Raw genomic sequence first — 6,000 nt, forward strand, 5'->3', positions numbered from 1 at the left:
GGTACATGAGGTAGAGGTCACTGTGTGTGTGAGGTACATGAGGTAGTGGTCACTGTGTGTGTGTGAGGTACATGAGGTTAGAGGTCACTGTGTGTGTGTGAGGTACATGAGGTAGAGGTCACTGTTGTTGTGTGTGAGGTACATGAGGTAGTGGTCACTGTGTGTGTGTGAGGTACATGAGGTAGAGGTCACTGTGTGTGTGAGGTACATGAGGTAGTGGTCACTGTGGTTGTGTGTGTGTGTGTGTGTGTGTGTGTGTGAGGTACATGAGGTAGAGGTCACTGTGTGTGTGTGAGGTACATGAGGTAGAGGTCACTGTGTGTGTGAGGTACATGAGGTAGTGGTCACTGTGTGTGTGTGAGGTACATGAGGTAGTGGTCACTGGTGTGTATGAGGTAGTGGTCACTGTGTGAGGTACATGAGGGTAGTGGTCACTGTGTGTGTGTGAGGTACATGAGGTAGTGGTCACTGTGTGTGTGTGAGGTACATGAGGTAGTGGTCACTGTGTGTGTGTGTGAGGTACATGAGGTAGTGGTCACTGTGTGTGTGTGAGGTACATGAGGTAGTGGTCACTGTGTGTGTGTGTGTGTGTGTGTGTGTGTAAGGTACATGGGGTAGTGTTCACTGTGTGTGAGGTACATGAGGTAGTGTTCACTGTGTGTGTGGGGTACATGAGGTAGTGGTCACTGTGTGTGTGTGAGGTACCTGAGGTAGTGGTCACTGTGTGTGTGTGTGTGTGTGTGTGTGAGGTACATGAGGTAGTGGTCACTGTGTGTGTGTGTGAGGTATATGAGGTCGTGGTCACTGTGTGTGTGAGGTACATGGGGTAGTGTTCACTGTGTGTGAGGTACATGAGGTAGTGTTCACTGTGTGTGTGGGGTACATGAGGTAGTGGTCACTGTGTGTGTGTGAGGTACATGAGGTAGTGGTCACTGTGTGTGAGGTACATGGGGTAGCGTTCACTGTGTGTGAGGTACATGAGGTAGTGTTCACTGTGTGTGTGTGAGGTACATGAGGTAGTAGTCACTGTGTGTGTGAGGTACATGAGGTAGTGGCCACTATGTGTGTGTGAGGTACATGAGGTAGTGGTCACTGTGTGTGAGGTACATGAGGTAGTGGTCACTGTGTGTGTGTGTGTGTGTGTGTGTGAGGTACATGAGGTAGTGGCCACTGTGTGTGTGTGTGAGGTACATGAGGGTAGTGGTCACTGTGTGTGAGGTACATGAGGTAGTGGTCACTGTGTGTGTGTGTGTGTGAGGTACATGAGGTAGTGGTCACTGTGTGTGTGAGGTACATGAGGTAGTGGTCACTGTGTGTGTGAGGTACATGAGGTAGTGGTCACTGTGTGTGTGTGAGGTACATGAGGTATGTGGTCACTGTGTGTTGTGTGAGGTACATGAGGTAGTGGTCACTGTGTGTGTGTGAGGTACATGAGGTAGTGGTCACTGTGTGTGTGAGGTACATGAGGTAGTGGTCACTGTGTGTGTGTGTGTGAGGTACATGAGGTAGTGGTCACTGTGTGTGTGTGTGAGGTACATGAGGTAGTGGTCACTGTGTGTGTGAGGTACATGAGGTAGTGGTCACTGTGTGTGTGTGTGTGTGAGGTACATGAGGTAGTGGCCACTGTGTGTGTGTATGGGGTAGGGGTCACTGTGTGTGTGAGGTACATGAGGTAGTGGTCACTGTGTGTGTGTGAGGTACATGAGGTAGTGGTCACTGTGTGTGTGTGTGTGTGTGTGAGGTACATGAGGTAGTGGTCACTGTGTGTGTGTGAGGTACATGAGGTAGTGGCCACTGTGTGTGTGTATGAGGTAGTGGTCACTGTGTGTGTGAGGTACATGAGGTAGTGGTCACTGTGTGTGTGTGAGGTACATGAGGTAGAGGTCACTGTGTGTGTGTGTGTGTGTGAGGTACATGAGGTAGTGGTCACTGTGTGTGTGTGAGGTACATGAGGTAGAGGTCACTGTGTGTGTGAGGTACATGAGGTAGTGGTCACTGTGTGTGTGAGGTACATGAGGTAGAGGTCACTGTGTGTGTGTGTGTGTGTGTGTGAGGTACATGAGGTAGTGGTCACTGTGTGTGTGTGTGTGAGGTACATGAGGTAGAGGTCACTGTGTGTGTGTGAGGTACATGAGGTAGTGGTCACTGTGTGTGTGTAAGGTACATGAGGTAGAGGTCACTGTGTGTGTGTGTGTAAGGTACATGAGGTAGAGGTCACTGTGTGTGTGTGTGTGAGGTACATGAGGTAGAGGTCACTGTGTGTGTGTGTGTGTGTGTGTGTGTGTGTGTAAGGTACATGAGGTAGAGGTCACTGTGTGTGTGAGGTACATGAGGTAGTGGTCACTGTGTGTGTGTGTGTGAGGTACATGAGGTAGTGGTCACTGTGTGTGTGAGGTACATGAGGTAGTGGTCACTGTGTGTGTGAGGTACATGAGGTAGTGGTCACTGTGTGTGTGAGGTACATGAGGTAGAGGTCACTGTGTGTGTGTGAGGTACATGAGGTAGTGGTCACTGTGTGTGTGTGTGTGTGTGTGTGTGTGTGTGTGTGTGTGAGGTACATGAGGTAGAGGTCACTGTGTGTGTGTGAGGTACATGAGGTAGTGGTCACTGTGTGTGTGTGAGGTACATGAGGTAGAGGTCACTGTGTGTGTGAGGTACATGAGGTAGTGGTCACTGTGTGTGTGTGAGGTACATGAGGTAGTGGTCACTGTGTGTGTGTGAGGTACATGAGGTAGAGGTCACTGTGTGTGTGTGAGGTAGATGAGGTAGAGGTCACTGTGTGTGTGTGTGTGAGGTACATGAGGTAGAGGTCACTGTGTGTGTGTGTGTGTGTGTGTGAGGTACATGAGGTAGAGGTCACTGTGTGTGTGTGAGGTACATGAGGTAGAGGTCACTGTGTGTGTGTGAGGTACATGAGGTAGAGGTCACTGTGTGTGTGTGAGTTTCATGAGGTTGTGGTCTCTGTGTGTGTGTGTGTGTGAGGTACATGAGGTAGAGGTCACTGTGTGTGTGTGAGGTACATGAGGTAGAGGTCACTGTGTGTGTGTGAGGTACATGAGGTAGTGGTCACTGTGTGTGTGTGAGGTACATGAGGTAGTGGTCACTGTGTGTGTGAGGTACATGAGGTAGTAGTCACTGTGTGTGTGAGGTACATGAGGTAGTGGCCACTATGTGTGTGTGAGGTACATGAGGTAGTGGTCACTGTGTGTGTGTGAGGTACATGAGGTAGTGGTCACTGTGTGTGTGTGAGGTACATGAGGTAGTGGTCACTGTGTGTGTGTGAGGTACATGAGGTAGTGGTCACTGTGTGTGTGTGAGGTACATGAGGTAGTGGTCACTGTGTGTGTGTGAGGTACATGAGGTAGTGGTCACTGTGTGTGTGTGAGGTACATGAGGTAGTGGTCACTGTGTGTGTGTGAGGTACATGAGGTAGAGGTCACTGTGTGTGTGAGGTACATGAGGTAGTGGTCACTGTGTGTGTGTGTGTGTGTGTGAGGTACATGAGGTAGAGGTCACTGTGTGTGTGTGAGGTACATGAGGTAGAGGTCACTGTGTGTGTGAGGTACATGAGGTAGTGGTCACTGTGTGTGTGTGAGGTACATGAGGTAGAGGTCACTGTGTGTGTGTGAGGTACATGAGGTAGAGGTCACTGTGTGTGTGTGAGGTACATGAGGTAGTGGTCACTGTGTGTGTGTGAGGTACATGAGGTAGAGGTCACTGTGTGTGTGAGGTACATGAGGTAGTGGTCACTGTGTGTGTGTGTGTGTGTGTGTGTGTGTGTGAGGTACATGAGGTAGAGGTCACTGTGTGTGTGTGAGGTACATGAGGTAGAGGTCACTGTGTGTGTGAGGTACAAGAGGTAGTGGTCACTGTGTGTGTGTGAGGTACATGAGGTAGAGGTCACTGTGTGTGTGAGGTACATGAGGTAGAGGTCACTGTGTGTGTGTGAGGTACATGAGGTAGTGGTCACTGTGTGTGTGTGAGGTACATGAGGTAGAGGTCACTGTGTGTGTGTGAGGTACATGAGGTAGAGGTCACTGTGTGTGTGTGAGGTACATGAGGTAGAGGTCACTGTGTGTGTGTGAGGTACATGAGGTAGAGGTCACTGTGTGTGTGTGTGTGTGTGAGGTACATGAGGTAGTGGTCACTGTGTGTGTGTGAGGTACATGAGGTAGAGGTCACCGTGTGTGTGTGAGGTACATGAGGTAGAGGTCACTGTGTGTGTGTGAGGTACATGAGGTAGAGGTCACTGTGTGTGTGTGAGGTACATGAGGTAGTGGTCACTGTGTGTGTGTGTGTGTGAGGTACATGAGGTAGAGGTCACTGTGTGTGTGTGAGGTACATGAGGTAGTGGTCACTGTGTGTGTGTGAGGTACATGAGGTAGTGGTCACTGTGTGTGTGTGAGGTACATGAGGTAGTGGTCACTGTGTGGTGTGAGGTACATGAGGTAGAGGTCACTGTGTTGTGTGTGAGGTACATGAGGTAGAGGTCACTGTGTGTGTGTGAGGTACATGAGGTAGTGGTCACTGTGTGTGTGTGAGGTACATGAGGTAGAGGTCACTGTGTGTGTGTGAGGTACATGAGGTAGAGGTCACTGTGTGTGTGTGTGTGAGGTACATGAGGTAGAGGTCACTGTGTGTGTGTGTGTGTGTGAGGTACATGAGGTAGAGGTCACTGTGTGTGTGTGAGGTACATGAGGTAGAGGTCACTGTGTGTGTGAGGTACATGAGGTAGAGGTCACTGTGTGTGTGTGAGGTACATGAGGTAGAGGTCACTGTGTGTGTGAGGTACATGAGGTAGAGGTCACTGTGTGTGAGGTAGAGGTCACTGTGTGTGTGAGGTACATGAGGTAGAGGTCACTGTGTGTGTGAGGTACATGAGGTAGAGGTCACTGTGTGTGTGAGGTACATGAGGTAGTGGTCACTGTGTGTGTGAGGTACATGAGGTAGTGGTCACTGTGTGTGTGAGGTACATGAGGTAGTGGTCACTGTGTGTGTGAGGTACATGAGGTAGTGGCCACTGTGTGTGTGTGAGGTACATGAGGTAGTGGTCACTGTGTGTGAGGTACATGAGGTAGTGGCCACTGTGTGTGTGTGAGGTACATGAGGTAGTGGTCACTGTGTGTGAGGTACATGAGGTAGTGGTCACTGTGTGTGTGTGAGGTACATGAGGTAGTGGTCACTGTGTGTGTGTGAGGTACATGAGGTAGTGGTCACTGTGTGTGTGTGAGGTACATGAGGTAGTGGTCACTGTGTGTGTGTGTGTGAGGTACATGAGGTAGTGGTCACTGTGTGTGTGTGTGTGTGTGTGAGGTACATGAGGTAGTGGCCACTGTGTGTGTGTATGAGGTAGTGGTCACTGTGTGTGTGTGAGGTACATGAGGTAGTGGCCACTGTGTGTGTGTGAGGTACATGAGGTAGTGGTCACTGTGTGTGAGGTACATGAGATAGTGGTCACTGTGTGTGAGGTACATGAGGTAGTGGTCACTGTGTGTGTGTGTGAGGTACATGAGGTAGTGGTCACTGTGTGTGTGTGTGAGGTACATGAGGTAGAGGTCACTGTGTGTGTGTGTGTAAGGTACATGAGGTAGAGGTCACTGTGTGTGTGTGAGGTACATGAGGTAGTGGTCACTGTGTGTGTGTGTGTGAGGTACATGAGGTAGTGGTCACTGTGTGTGTGAGGTACATGAGGTAGTGGTCACTGTGTGTGTGTGTGTGAGGTACATGAGGTAGTGGTCACTGTGTGTGAGGTACATGAGGTAGAGGTCACTGTGTGTGTGTGTGAGGTACATGAGGTAGTGGTCACTGTGTGTGTGTGAGGTACATGAGGTAGTGGTCACTGTGTGTGTGTGAGGTACATGAGGTAGTGGTCACTGTGTGTGAGGTACATGAGGTAGTGGTCACTGTAACTAAGCAATGAGTAAAAACAGGGCGGGGGGTAAATGAGAAGCTGAGGACCTCTCTTACCACTCCAGTCAGTCTGTATGGATCATTGCAGAG

Source organism: Bufo gargarizans, chromosome 3, assembly GCF_014858855.1.
Source record: "Bufo gargarizans isolate SCDJY-AF-19 chromosome 3, ASM1485885v1, whole genome shotgun sequence".
In the NCBI taxonomy this organism is placed as follows: Eukaryota; Metazoa; Chordata; class Amphibia; order Anura; family Bufonidae; genus Bufo; species Bufo gargarizans.